This window comes from Mustela erminea, chromosome 7, assembly GCF_009829155.1.
Source record: "Mustela erminea isolate mMusErm1 chromosome 7, mMusErm1.Pri, whole genome shotgun sequence".
Taxonomy (NCBI): domain Eukaryota; kingdom Metazoa; phylum Chordata; class Mammalia; order Carnivora; family Mustelidae; genus Mustela; species Mustela erminea.
In genome coordinates, this window is record NC_045620.1 from 88470058 (window position 1) to 88484933 (window position 14876).

At 43.1% G+C, this 14876-nt stretch overlaps 1 long non-coding RNA gene and 1 other non-coding gene across 17 annotated transcripts in view; one reads left to right on the forward strand and one right to left on the reverse strand.

Moving 5' to 3' along the window:
- LOC116595711 overlaps window positions 1-14876 on the reverse strand; it is a 112472-nt gene that overhangs the window by 70349 nt on the left and 27247 nt on the right. For 15 of the 16 annotated variants that reach the window (XR_004287831.1, XR_004287829.1, XR_004287830.1 and 12 more), the window contains one exon: window positions 5144-5280. This is a non-coding gene — a long non-coding RNA (uncharacterized LOC116595711). Of the gene's footprint in view, window positions 1-5143; window positions 5281-8397; window positions 8466-14876 lie in introns of all 16 variants that reach the window. The other variant, XR_004287832.1, reaches the window with a different exon arrangement.
- LOC116596636 lies at window positions 14257-14363 on the forward strand. Its single transcript, XR_004288224.1, has one exon. It is a non-coding gene; the product is annotated as a U6 spliceosomal RNA (small nuclear RNA).

Here is a 14876-nt window from a genome sequence, read left to right on the forward strand (position 1 = left end):
CTCTGCCTCTCCCCTCACTTGTTCTCACTCTCTAAATAAATAAAATCTTTTTTTTTTTTTTTTAAACACTAGGTAGATTTCCAAGGTCAGCTGATTCTGGAATCCTGGCTTTTTTTTTTTTTTTTTCCTTTTTTAAGATTTTTTTATTTGACAGAGAGAGAGACAGTGAGAGAGAGAACACAAGCAGGGGCACAGGGAGAGGTAGAAACAGGCTTCTCCCTGAACAGGGAGCCCAATGTGGGGCTCAATCCCAGGACCTTAGGATTATGACCTGAGGAAAAGGCAGACACTTAACAACTGAGCCACCCAGACACCTCTAAATAAATAAAATATTTTAAAAATTTTTTAAAAGAACTAGAAATTCAAATGAAAGAAAGGCCATCTAATGATGAGGCTCCCCTAGATCACAGGGGACCAATGTCAGCCTCTCTCTCTACAGGCATGGCCCACATCATTCTCTGTGCTGAAGATGAACCATCAGAGCTATAGGACAGCATCTCAGATTGTCAAATATCACACCCTAAATCAACAGGTCCAGAAAAGAATTTGGGACCTTGGCCATTGCTTCTGCTCTAGCCAACACACACTGCTTCCTTAGCCAAGAAGTTACAGTGGTGCTTTTTCCCTAGGAAGTTTCCAACACTGTTTTAAGCTCTTTGAAATGAACAGCTACAGAGTTGATTACGGTCACAGCCTTGGAATAGCCTGTAGGAGGCCTAGGCTCTACACTTCCGGAATTGTACTTGCTCCTCTGAATGGTTTCAACAAAGCCAGAATAACAGAGATTAATTAATGGCAGAATGGGACTGCATCTTCTCAGTGATGCAGGAAGGAGGACCACAGGGATGTTCTTCTGTGGTTTCCACATACAGGATCACAGAAGCAGATTATTACAACTAAAAATGGCCCAAGTGTAATCACTCGGCACAATGCGCTATGTTGACTATAAATCGTAACCCAGCATGCAAGTTCCCTGAGGTACTCTTTAGCAGTGTGCATGTTCTACTTGACTTTCTTGGCAAGCCCTCAGTGAGCCCAGGGCATTTAGCCTAGGCTGGGGAGTCTCAGGAGCCAGACACCCCTACGGGGGTGAAAGAGACTGGCTGGCAACTTTAGCAGATGGAATAAAGACGAAATGAAGAAATCCAAAGGGAGGAAAGGACTGGTCCAGGCAGGATTATCCAAAAGCATGTGCTTAGAAAACTGGCAAAGCAGAAACAGTAATTGCAAATATTTTAAATTGTATTTATGTAATTAGTCACCATGAAAACAGAACTTTGCTAGATCTTCCTACTTTGCTCAATTTCCTTATACTGATTCTGTGTTAAATATTGTTTTTCAAATACATATTGAGGGCTGAAAATATGAGGGACATCATAATCTTTCTATTGCTTAGGTCTCTGAAGTTCTTAATCTGGTCCCTGGCTTTATCAAGAAGCAAGGAGGGGGCCTGGGTGGCTCAGTGGTTAAGCCGCTGCCTTCGGCTCGGGTCATGATCCCAGGGTCCTGGGATCGAGCCCCGCATCGGGCTCTCTGCTCAGCAGGGAGCCTGCTTCCTCCTCTCTCTCTCTGCCTGCCTCTCTGCCTACTTACGATCTCTGTCTGTCAAATAAATAAATAAAAATCTTTAAAAAAAAAAAAAAAAAAGAAGCAAGGAAAATCAGGATTCCAAAGCTTCAAGGTCAATATTCAGTTCTTCATTCAATAAATATTTCTTTTGGGGCGCCTGGGTGGCTCAGTGGTTAAGCCGCTGCCTTCGGCTCAGGTCATGATCTCAGGGTCCTGGGATCGAGTCCCGCATCGGGCTCTCTGCTCAGCAGGGAGCCTGCTTCTTCCTCTCTCTCTCTCTGCCTGCCTCTCTGCCTACTTGTGATTTCTCTCTGTCAAATAAATAAATAAAATCTTTAAAAAAAAAATAAAATAAATAAAAAATAAATAAATAAAAATAAAAAATATTTATTTTTTTTTTAAGATTTTATTTATTTATTTGACAGACAGAGATCACAAGTAGGCAGAGAAGCAGGCAGAGGGAGAGGAGGAAGCAGACTCCCTGCTGAGCAGAGAGCCCGATGTGGGGCTCGATCCCAGGACCCTGGGATCATGACCTGAGCCGAAGGCAGAGGCTTTAACCCACTGAGCCACCGCGCCCCTCAATAAATATTTCTTGAGGGGCTAGAGAAGTGTCAGGTCTTTGCTCAGTCCTGGGATACAGCAGCAAACAAAACAAATATGGTTCCTGAGTTCCTGGAGCTCAGTCTAGTGAGAGTTGTTAAGAATAGGAGCAGGACTGGGGCATCTGGGTGGCTTAGTGGGTTGAGCATCTGACTCTTGGTTTTGGCTCAGGTCATGATCTCACGGTTGGGGGATCAAGCCCCACCTCCAGCTCCGTGTTCAGGACAGAGTCTGCTTGTCCCTCTTCCTCTTCTCTTCCCCCTGCTCACACTTTATCTCACTTGTCCTTCTCCCTCTTCTCCTACCCCTGCTCGTGCTTTCTCTCGCTCTCTCAAAATAAGTAAATAAAATTAAAACAAACAAACAAAAAAGAATAAGAGCAGGATCCAAAGCAAAAGGTTCATAATGGAAAGTAGGTAAGATGCTGCAGCCAACAATGGGATGCCGAGGGAGGAGATCCCTTCTGGGATGCCAGCAAAAGAGGCCATGGGCAAACAAGGAGCTGCTGTTTAGGGGGATGGGCTGGGTCAGATAACATCCTTATCCCCTCCGCTCACTTTGGCAGAGAAGAGAGCCACTGTAGTATGTTGGGTTAATCAAGAACAGGTGACCAGGGCCCTCAGAGTCAATGCAATCATGATGCTGCCGCTTCTCTGCTCACAGCCATGAACTGGTATGTGCCACGTGAGCTGTATGAGACACCCTGAAGCTCCAAAAACAATCAAGACGTGAGTTGTCTACTGACAGGAATTCTAGGAAGTATAGCAGGCCAGAAATGGGAAGCATTATAATAACTGCCAGAAGAAGTTGAGCACTACAAACACTACAAAGTTGGTGGCTTCCAACAAAGGACATTTATTCTCTCAAAGTTCTGGAGGCTAGAAGTCCAAAATCAAAGTTTCAGCAGGACCATGCTCCCTGTGAAGGCTCCAGGGGAGAATCTTCCCTTGCCTCTTCCAGCTTTTGGTGGTTGCCAGTAATCCTTGACATTCTTTGGTTTGTGGCAGCACAACTCCAATCTCTGCTTCCATCTTCACACGGACATCTTCCCTCTATGTATCCCTCTTCATATAAGAACACCAGTCACAGGGCACCTGGGTGGCTCAGTGGGTTAAGCCTCTGCCTTCGGCTCAGGTCATGATCTCGGGGTCCTGGGATAGAGCCCCGCATCGGGCTCTCTGCTCAGAAAGGGAGCCTGCTTCCCCCTCCCCCTCTGCCTGCCTCTCTGCCTACTTGTGATATCTCTCTCTCTCTCTGTCAAATAAATATATATTTAAAAAAAAAAATAAAAGAACACCAGTCACTGGATTAGGGCCCATCCTAACCCAGTATGACTTCATCTTAACCTGCTTACATCTACAAGGATCCTATTTCCAAATAAGATCACATTCATAGGTTCTGGGTGGATGTGAATTTTGGGGAGGACACTATGCAACTCAGTACACAGAACCAATCTCATAAAGACTTGATATACGTAAGGTGCTTGGAACAGTTGCTGGCACATAACACATGCCTTGTAAAAGTCAGCTACCCTTCTTCAACATCTTTGGCAAATGACAGCTGCCACGGGATATGTGAGAGCTTGGTTATAGAGGAATTCCTCTTCCTCCATCTTGATTAGAGGGAAGAAATTAAATGGGACAAAAGAGTTCCAAAAAGAGCTGATGAGGGCACAGGTAGAACACAATGTGTTCATTACCATTCAATGCCCCCCATCAACACCCCACCAATACTCTCAGGCTGGAATAAGGAAATATCCACCACAATCACTTCATTTGTTTCTTAAGAACACAAAACCTGTCATTCCAAACTAACAATGGCCCTTCAGAGCAGTCCTCAAACTAAGATGCACTTAGAAGGCGCCTCCAGAGAAGAGCCAGCAGGGAAGCTACACTAGGGAATGTAGCAGTTTCATCGCTTAGTCAGGCTGTGAGCTCCGGTCCCAAATTGCTTTACACAGCATATGCATCCCACAGCCAAGCAACTGAATGACTTGAGTCCAAACATGAAATTCATTCTCCAAAATGGAGATCTCCTATTACCTTACTTTCAGGTTAGGGGAGGGGAAAAAAGATTAAAGGCTCCTGGTCTTTCTTCTTTAATAAACAAGTCTAGGGCAGTACACAACTGAAAAGAAATAGAGCCAGATCTCAACTGCTATCTTCATATCAAAATAAATTCCAGAAGGATCAAAGACTTAAAGATTAAATTTAAAGAATTAAAAGAAGGTGCACGAGCACACACACAAGTACTCAAAGAGAATGAGTAACCATTTTTTATGTTTTTGAGGTAGGGAGACATGCCTTTTCTAAACACTAGCCTAGCAGCAGGAAAAACTGTAAGAAAAAAGATTATTTTGACTAGCTAAAAATATAAAACTTCCCAAGAGAAAAAAATTGCATCAACACAGTCAAAAGACAAATGATAAACTAGGAACAATTCTGTTATATATTATAGTCAGTACCTTACCTCTTTTAAGTTATTAAGAAAACATTACTGGGAGCACATGCAAAAAACAGGGGCACCTGGGTGCCTCCTGTTAAGCATCTGTCTTCAGGTCAAGATCCCAGAGTTCTGGGATTGAACCCCTTATCAGGCTTCCTGCCCAGCGGGAAGCCTGCTTCTCCCTCTCCCACTCCCACTCCCCCAGCTTGTGTTCCCTCACCCTGCTGGTGTTCCCACTCTGGTTATGTCTCTGTCAAATAAATAAAGGTCTTAAAAAAACAAAAAACAAAACAAAAAAAAGACATGAATAAGTGACTAAAAAAATTCATAAATTTCCAAAATACATTTGAAAAGATGTTCAATCTTTAATATAAAAAAATACTAAGTCCTAGTTATTGATTTGCAGATCTCCTTTACTATTTGAAGCATTTTACTTAGATTAATTGACTTATTCTTCCTGAAACAGGTGCTATCATTATGCTTACCTTATCAAAGATGAAACTAAGAGAGAAATTAAATGACTTACCCAAGGTCACACAGTGAGTGGCTGAGTCAGAATTCAGGCCCCAGAAGATGGGCTCCAGAGTCATATGCCGTATTACATCACATCTATCAGAGTCACATTCTCAACTACCATATTATAGTGACAAGACCACTTTTCACCTGTCAGATGTGGAAATGAAAAACATACAACACAATATTACTGGCAAATGTAGGCAATCTCATGTGCCACTGGCAGGAGTTAACATTCTTAAGGGTAGTTGGTTCCATAAATCAACATTTTAAATGTGCATATCCTTCAACTGGGCCATTCTATTTCTTAAGAATTTATCCTAAGTGGGGCGCCTGGGTGGCTCAGTTGGTGTGAAAGATCCCCCAATAATGGGTCCGTGATTAAAGGAGCGAGACTGATAAAAAGCGAAGGTCAAGCAAAGTTTTATTTCGCGCCAAGCATCGAGAATCAAACTGACCGTTCAGGGCCATGTCTTACAGAGAGGGCAACTCCTCCCTGCCTTACAGACTAACTTTTATAGAGCAAAGGCCATGTGGTTGGGCCTGGCCACACACAGGTGGCCAATGAGATTGCAACACACAGAGAAAGCTGCACAGTCATGCTAGGTCACACACGCGTGGCCAATTGAATTACAATTCACCCCATAGTAGCTGTTTGAACTAGCCTATCACCTTGGTCAGAACTGGAGCCCTTTAAAAGGTGGAGCCCACACTCCTTGGTAGCTAGGGAGACAGTATGCACGCCCCACTGATTGGATGTCTCCACCTGACCCGGCTCATCCCTGCACTTAGGCTGTTAACTCTACCTGATCTGACCCACCCTTGTATTTGGGCTTTGTTACCTGGGACTGGTTGGGGGGGGGGGGCCGGGTCAGTTTAAGTTTTACTGCATGAACAACAAAATGGCTATTCAATCGAGGTGGGGCCACTCCAGCTACACAGGCCCTTACAGGTTAAGCAACTGCCTTCCGCTCAGGTCACGATTCCGGAATCCTGAAATCGAGTCCCACATTGGGCTCCCAGCTCCATGAGGAGTCTGCTTCTCCCTCTGACCTTCTCCCCTCTCATTCTCTCTCTCACTCTCTATCAAATAAATAAATAAAATCTTTAAAAAAAAAAAAAAAAAGAATTTATCCTAAGATAAGTAGACAAGTGTACATACAGGCATTTATCACAGCATGTATATAACAACAAAAATACAGCAAATAGGAGCACCTGGCTAGCTCAGTCAATAGAGTGTGCAACTCTTATCTGAGGGTCCTGAGTCTGAGCCCCACAAAAGGTGCAGAGATTACTTAAAAAAAAAAAAAAATACTGCAAATAAAAAGTACAACAAATACACCGGAAGTCCAACAAATTCATTCATTCAACAAATATTTACTGAATACCAACTGTGTGCCAAGAACTGTCCTACGTAACAGAAAGCAGTGAATAAAAAAAAGAAGAAGAAAAAAGTCTCTGTCTTCATGGAGCTTACATTCTAATGGAAGGTGTTGGGCAATAAACAAATAAAAGTATACAGTGTATCAAGCGGTATTAAACGCTACAGAGAAAAAGGAAAGAAGGGAGATAGGAAAGAAAGGGGGTTTGCTACAATTTTAAGTAAGGGAGTCAGGGAAGGTCCCATAGATAACAGATAAAATAAACAGATTAAATATTAAAAAATAAAAAGAAGGGGCACCTAAGTGGCTCAGTGGGTTAAAGCCTCTGCTTTCGGCTCAGGTCATGATCCCAGGGTCCTGGGATCGAGCCCTACATCGGGCTCTCTGCTCGGGAGCCTGCTTCCTCCTCTCTCTCTGCCTGCTTGTGATCTCTGTCTGTCAAATAAATAAATAAAATCTTTAAAAAAATTTAAAAAGAAAAGAAAAATAAAAAGCATTATGGTACATCCACATATTGAAATATAATTTAGGGGTACCTGGGTGGCTCAGTGGGTTAAGCCTCTGCCTTCAGCTCAGGTCATAATCTTGGGGTCCTGGGATCGAGCCCCGCATTGGGCTCTCCGTTCAGCGGGAGCCTGCTTGTCCCTTCTCTCTCTTTGCCTGCCTCTCCGCCTACTGTGACCTCTATCAAATAAATAAATAAAATCTTAAAAAAAAAAAAGAAAAGAAATATAATTTAGCCATTTATTCTACATTTATTTACATAATAAGGTGTCTATAACAAATTATAAAATGAGAAAAGATTCTCACCACACACACAGAAAACAGGGAACTATGTCAGGTGATGGATGTGTTAACCATATTATGATAATAACTTAAAAATATATATGTTTCAAATCATCATATTGTACACCCTAAACTTACACGATGTTATATGCCAATTATATCTCAATAAAGTGGGGAAAAAGGTGAAAAAAGATTACAAAATGGTATAAAGAAGAAAAACAGTATTAAGGTATGATTCCTTTCATATGCTTTCCTTATATATGCTTATGCTTTAAATTGGGATGGAGGAACAGCACAGAAAGAACTTGATAACACCAACCAAGGGTCCAGGCTGACTGCCAGACAAGTGGTACGGGCAGCCTTTATTTGTTCTCCAACTCTACTCATTCTTCTCCCCACACCTATACTTTCATTTATTTATTTATTGGGGGAGGGAGGGGCTGAGGGAGAGGGAGAGAAAATCCTAAGCAGGCTCCACACCCCAAGATCATGACTTGAGCTGAAATCAAAAGTCAGATGCCCAACCAAGTGAGCCACGCAGGCACCCCCTACACTTTGTTCAGAAAGGATTTAAGAATCACAAATCCACCTACCCCTACAAGAAAAATAAAAAGCATTATGGTACATCCACATATTGAAATATAATTTAGGGGTACCTGGGGCACCTGGGTGGCTCAGTGGGTTAAAGCCTCTGCCTTCGGCTCAGGTCATGATCCCAGGGTCCTGGGATCGAGCCCCACATCGGGCTCTCTGCTCAGCGGGGAGCCTGCTTCCCTTCCTCTGTCTCTGTCTGCCTCTCTGCCTGCTTGTGATCTCTGTCTGTCAAATAAATAAATAAAATCTTTAAAAAAAAAAAATTTAGGGGTACCTGGGTGGCTCAGTGGGTTAATCCTCTGCCTTCAGCTCAGGTCATAATCTTGGGGTCCTGGGATCGAGGCCCGCATTGGGCTCTCTGTTCAGCCCTAACTCTCCCCTTCCTTCTCACCCTTCCCCCTCCTCTTTCTAGATGCCAGGCCAATGATAGGGTGAAAAGGATGAAAGCTTAAGATGGAAGCAAGTTGAAGGGGCATAAGAAGGATGGAGGGAAACCTCCACACACCTGGATGGCAGTCCTTATTTCAGCACACAGAAAACAAGTCCTGGGACACACACTTCCTTCCTGCAGATCTGTAATATTTGAAATAAGGTTAGGGCACCCAGGCATCTGCCTTTGGCTCGGGTCATGATCTCCAGGTTCTGGGATTGAGTCCCATTTCAGGCTCTTGGCTTGGCAGGGAGTCTGCTTCTCCCTCTTTTTCTGCCTCTCCCTCTGCTTGTGCTCCCCCCCAACCAAATGAATAAAATAAAATCTTAAAAAAAAAAAAAAAAGATTTGAAGCAAGGTCTATCTGATTCAGATTCCCTGTTTCATCTACTGAACTCCAAATGCCTTGTAGGGCAGCCAGGGGTAAGACTGACTCTCAAAGCGGGAGCTCTGCCCCTGGCACACAGTGCCTTTATCTTCCTAGGAGCAGAAAATTACAAGGAGCTGAGCCTGTTTTACTCCTTACTTTATCCCTTCCTCCATAGCTACATCCATCAAGCTATCCTGGCTAAGTTAAACTCCTGTCCAATCCCATACACTCACCACTTGCATGACTACCCTAGAGATTCACAGTCTTCCCCACTAAGATTCTCAAACCTAGGTCCCTACCAAGAATGTTGCCCAAGGTGACATTTTCAGTCTGGGGTAAGGTTTTGAGTAACCTGACAGACAGGGTCCAGATATATTTGCTGTCAGATATGTAGAAGCCTATTACACCTTCTGCCTGAGCATAAAGCCACCAACGAGGAATTGGCAACTTCCCAAATGTGGAATCCATGTTGCTATCCCCTGTTTAGCTAAGAATAGGAGGCACGTGAGAAGCAGGGGATCTAAGGAAGGACTTAACAGTTTCAAAATATATCTCACATACTCTCTGTCACCTCTTGGATACCAATAATACACAAGTCCTGGTGTTAAGAGTTTTCATATACTCTCACCAAAAATAACAAATCACTTTAACCAAACTTTCTTACCATGTTGCTACTAAATTTAGGAAGTCTATGGCACATACAGGTCCAGTTGCCCTGCTGACAGGTGAATACCCAAGCTTGAATTTAGAACAGGTAAGACAATCTGAGATTCTCCTCAGGGCTGCAACACAGAAGTCTCATTACACACCATTAGGTCAACAGCCTTCATGCCCCATTCCAGCTTCTGCTCTTTCTTGGGCATTCAGCAAGGAACATCTTTCCAATACATACACAGACACACCGCCAAAATCCTCCAACACACTTAGTACAACTGGAAGAAATTCTTTACTAGTAAAGAGAAAAGATGAGTCAGAGAAAATCCAAAAGCAATCATCTCTTTGACAGAAGTGGCTCTTTCTCTCTCCACCTCTCTCTTCTCTTCCTTGAATATGTAGCTACTGAGCAACTTTTTTTTTTTTAAGATTTTATTTATTTTTTGACAGAGACAGAGAGAGAGAGAGAGGGAACACAGGCAAGGGAGCAGGAGAGGGAGAAGCAGGCTCCCCGCTGAGGAGGGAGCCCAATGTGGGGCTCAATCCCAGGGCTCTGACCTGAGCTGAAGGCAGACACTTAACGACTGAGCCACCCAGGTGCCCAAGGGGCTACTGAGCAACTTCTATTGTGCTTGTCGCTATAAGATATAATCATGAGATATGCCTCCCACCTTCAAGAATTTACTTCAGGAGTGCCTGGGTGGCTCAGTGGGTTAAAGCCTCTGCCTTCAACTCAGGTCATGATCCCAGGGTCCTGGGATGGAGCCCTACATCGGGCTCTCCACTCAGCGGGGAGCCTGCTTCCTTCCCCCTCTCTCTGCCTGCTTCTCTGCCTACTTGTGATTTCTTTCTCTCTGTCAAATAAATAAATAAAATCTTAAAAAAAAAAAAAAGAATTTACTCCATTTGGAAAAACAAAATCACCACACAGGAAAAATGTTACATATGAGGGCTCCAAGATTTCTGGATAAACAAATAATGGGGTATCCTAACACACACGGGTATCTTCAATTTCAAACACAATCTCCCTTTTGTTCTATTCTCAGTAGAAATGTGTTTCACTTCAAGAAAAATGTCATTTACCAAAATCAAAATACATTAAATTAGGGATCATTCACTAGACAGAAAGGATCTTCCTTTTTCCTCTTTTCTGTGAAGTTTAGAGAGATATAACTTAATACCTCTCCAGCCAATTCCTGTTAACACACACGTACACACACACACACACACACACACACACACAAACATTCAACTTTTCAGGATCACATTTAGAGGGTAAAGCAAAGTACTTAAAAAGTTTATAAAACTTGGGATATTTGGCTGGTTGTCAGTTGAGCATCCAACTCTTGATTTCGGTTCAGGTCATAATCTCAGGGTCGTGAGACTGAACCCCCCACATTGGGCTGTGTGTGCTCAGTGGGGAGTCTGCTAGAGATTCTTTCCCTTTCCCTTTCCTTCTGCTCCTCTCCCCCCAACTTTCTATCTCGCACACATACACATTCTCTCTCTCAAATAAATCTTTAAAAATAAAACAAAAAACCAAAACAAAACAAAGAAGAGGTAATCTGAGTATAATAGGTAGACAGAATCCTCCCCTTTTGCACACAAATACTAATACTAGCATGCCACAAATATTATTCTGCACTTTGCCTTAATAATGGATCTCAGAGATTGTTCCATATCAGGGTGTGAGTGTGTATGTGCCTGTATGTCTCATTCTTTTTAACACTATATAATATGGCAATATCCACTACAACTTATTCAACTAGTATTTTTGTTTTAAAGATTTTATTTATTTGTCAGAGAGAGAAAATAAGCAGGGGGAGCAGCAGGCAGAGGGAGAAGCAGGCTCCCCACTGAGCAGGGAGCCCAATGTGGTACTCAATCCCAGAACCCTGGAATCATGACTCAAACCAAAGGCAGACGCTTAACCAACTAAGGCACCAACGCATCCCTATTCATCTAGTATCTTTTTCTTTTTTTCAAAAAGTTTATTTATTTATTTGACAGACAAAGATCACAAGTAGGCCGAGAGGCAAGCAGAGAGTGAGAGGAAAGCAGGCTCCCCCCTGAGCAGAGAGCCCAATGCAGGGTTCGATCCCAGGACCCTGAGATCATGACCTGAACCAAAGGCAGACACTTTAACCCACTGAGCTGCTCATGCACCCTATTCAACTAGTATCTTTTTTTTTTTTTTTTTTTGACAGACAGAGATCACAAGCAGGCAGAGAGGCAGGCAGAGAGAGAGAGAGGAGGAAGCAAGCTCTCTGTTGGCAGAGAGCCCGATGCGGGGCTCGATCCCAGGACCCTGAGATCATGACCTGAGCCGAAGGCAGAGGCTTTAACCCACTGAGCCACCCAGGTGCCCCTTCAACTAGTATCTTAACAATATATACTAAGATGTATTTTTAAGCAAAATGTGTTAAAGACTATGCATACCAATTTTGCATATCTTTCTCCCATAACAAAAATATTCATATTTAACTCTTTATATATCCTCCAAACAACTATTAATGGCCACTGATACTTGCTTTGGTTTGAATTTAATAGTGTTTCACCTTGATTTATTTCTACTAGGGTATACGTTGACTGTTTGTCACCAAAGATGATCAAGAAAACACAGGAGAGGCGTCTGGGTGGCTTAGTTGGTTGAGTGACTGCCTTTAGCTCAGGTCATGATCTGGAGTCCCAGGATCCAGTCCTGCATCGGGCCCCCTGGTCAGCAGGGAGTCTGCTACTCCCCCGACCCTCTCTATCCTCTCATGCTCTCTCTCTCTCAAGTATATAAATAAAATCTTAAAGAAAAGAAAAAGAACACACATTGCCCTCTGAATATTCTGGTCACCCTTTACTCCATCATCCTTATAAATTGCTTCTTTTTTTTTTTTATTTTTTTTATTTTATTTATTTATTTGACAGTAGATGGAGAGGCAGGCAGAGAGAGAAAGAGAGAGAGGGAAGCAGGCTCCTTGCTGAGCAGAGAGCCCGATGCGGGACTCGATCCCAGGACCCTGAGATCATGACCTGAGCCGAAGGCAGCGGCTTAACCCACTGAGCCACCCAGGCACCCCATAAATTGCTTCTTAATAGTAAACCTTTTACTGGATTTAACTCTGAAAAAGTGTAAGACAAATAAACCCCCCACCACCACTCCCCCCACACACAGTTTCATTACTCAATTAAAAAACAAAAAACATCTCTTTCACTTCAGTGTCTCTCAGTCTACTATTTGGTTTCTTTTAGATCACAGCAAGGTAGAATGAGTGAGGGCTCTATGCATACAATGGGGCTGGAATCTCAGTTCTGCCATTTCCAAGTTAATCCACTGCTCAGAGCTTCTGGTTCATCATCTACAAACCCAGGGCAATACCATCTATCTCTTATGCAGATGAAATCACTACACAGGGAAATCCACTTGAGAGAACCAAAGAGCTGTCTCTATTGAACTGGCACTGCCTGGGGAAGTCAAAGACTTGCTTAGAGAAGTGGAAAAGGACAAGAAAAAATTCTGACCAGGTAATGAGAGAAACGGTGCCTTCAGCAGAGGCAACAATCCATGCAAAGGATGAGAGTTGTGCAGTGCCACAAAGCACCCACACAGCTACTGACAAGAAGGTGAAAAGTAATTTATAGTCAACAAGTACTTCCCAAGTACCTTCTACACACTGAAGATACAACCATGAGCAAGAAGGTCCCTACCTTCATGGAACTTATAATCTAATAGGAGAGAAAGACAAACTAGTAAAAAGCAGTAAGTGATCTAATGGAAGTAAATGAGGTATAAAAATAAAAAGTAACATTGAGTTGCTTTGTATAGAATGGCCAGAAAAACTTCTAAGAGGAGATAATGTGGGGACGCCTGGGGGGCTCAGTCGGTTAAGCATCTGCCTTCAGCTCAGGTTATGATCTCAGGGTCCTGGAACTGATCCCCACATCGGGATCCCTGCTCAGCAGGGAGCCTGCTTCTCCCTTTGCCTGCTGCTCTGCCTCCTTGTGCCTCTCTCTCTCTCTCTGTGTCAAATAAATAAATAATCTTTAAAAAAAAAAATAAGAGGAGATAATGTTTAACTGACACTTAAAATTAAAGGGTAGTTAATGAGGTGAAGAGTAGGGTAAAGGCTATAGCCTTAGGCAGAGGCTATAGCACTACAAAGGCTCTGAAACCAGAGAGCAGAAGAAGAGATCAAGGAACTATGAACATATAAGGGTGCCCAGGAGATGAGAGAAGGGCTTGGGATAAGACTTAAGAAAAAGGCAGGGACCAGATCGTCCTCGATCTTATAGGCCATAATTTGGGCCAAATTGTGTAAGGCCGTTTATTATAACCCAAGACATTTGGACTTGATCCTATAGGTAACAGGAATGTAACAGAGGACTTGAAAAGGAAAGACAAGGTTCTTATAGAAGGATAGCAGCAGCTGTGTGTATACAATAGCAACAACAGGGAGTGAAGACAGCTTGGGAACCAAATAAAGAAAACCTGCACTAGGACAGGGTCAACATACACAGGAAAAGAGAGGCACCCTTGAGAAAATCTGCCATGCGACCAGTAGCCTTCAGGGTCCATGTTCTAGCCTGTTTTCTGAGTCCAAAGTCAAAGCTTCCTATAAATCCTAGAGCTACTGACCTGCCATGGCTTAGTCATGAAGCCCTTGTCCACCTCATCTGGCTCTGCCATCTACTGTGGCAATGAGAAGATGAGGTGCCAGTACATGCAGTTATCCATTATTCCCACTGGATGACAGACTGGGTTTCCTAGAACCTTTAGATCCAAGTAAAGTGTTCAAATCCCCTTTCTTCCCCTTTAGAGATGGGAGGTCAGTGGAATCTTCTGTCAGTTTCTCCAAATATGGTCTGCAGATGATGACTGTAGTCAGAGTCATCTGGGAGGCAATCAAAATACAGATTCCTGTGCTTGCTTCAGCAGTACACATACTAAAACTGGTACAATACAGAGAGGGTTAGCATGGCCCTTGCACAAGGATGACACACAAATTCGCAAAGCGGTCCATATTTTTAGCTATCTGAAACAATTTTACACTCCGTTGTCTTGGGACTGTCTTACTTCTATTCTGGAAGGTGTCTGCTGTGGCCCTAACTGGTCATTAAAAGTGATGTTTCTATTTTTTTTTTATTTTTTTAGAATTTTACTTATTTATTTGACAGAGAGAGATCACAACTAGGCAGAGAGGCAGGCAGAGAGAGAGAGAGAGAGAGAGAGAAGGAAGCAGGCTCCCTGCCAAGCAGAGAGCCCGATGCGGGACTCAATCCCAGGATCCTGAGATCATGACCTGAGCCCAAGGCAGAGGCTTAAACCCACTGAGCCACCCACGCGCCCTGATGTTTCTATTTAAAAAAGAGAAATCTCTCTGCCTGCCTCTCTGCATACTTGTGATCTCTGTCTGTCAAATAAATAAAAATCTTTTAAGAAAGAAAGAAAGAAAAAGAAAAATTTGAAGGTACCAAAGCAGCAAATAGAAGGCAGAACATCAGAGCATAAGGCTTAGAGAACAGAGGAGTCAAAGACAGGG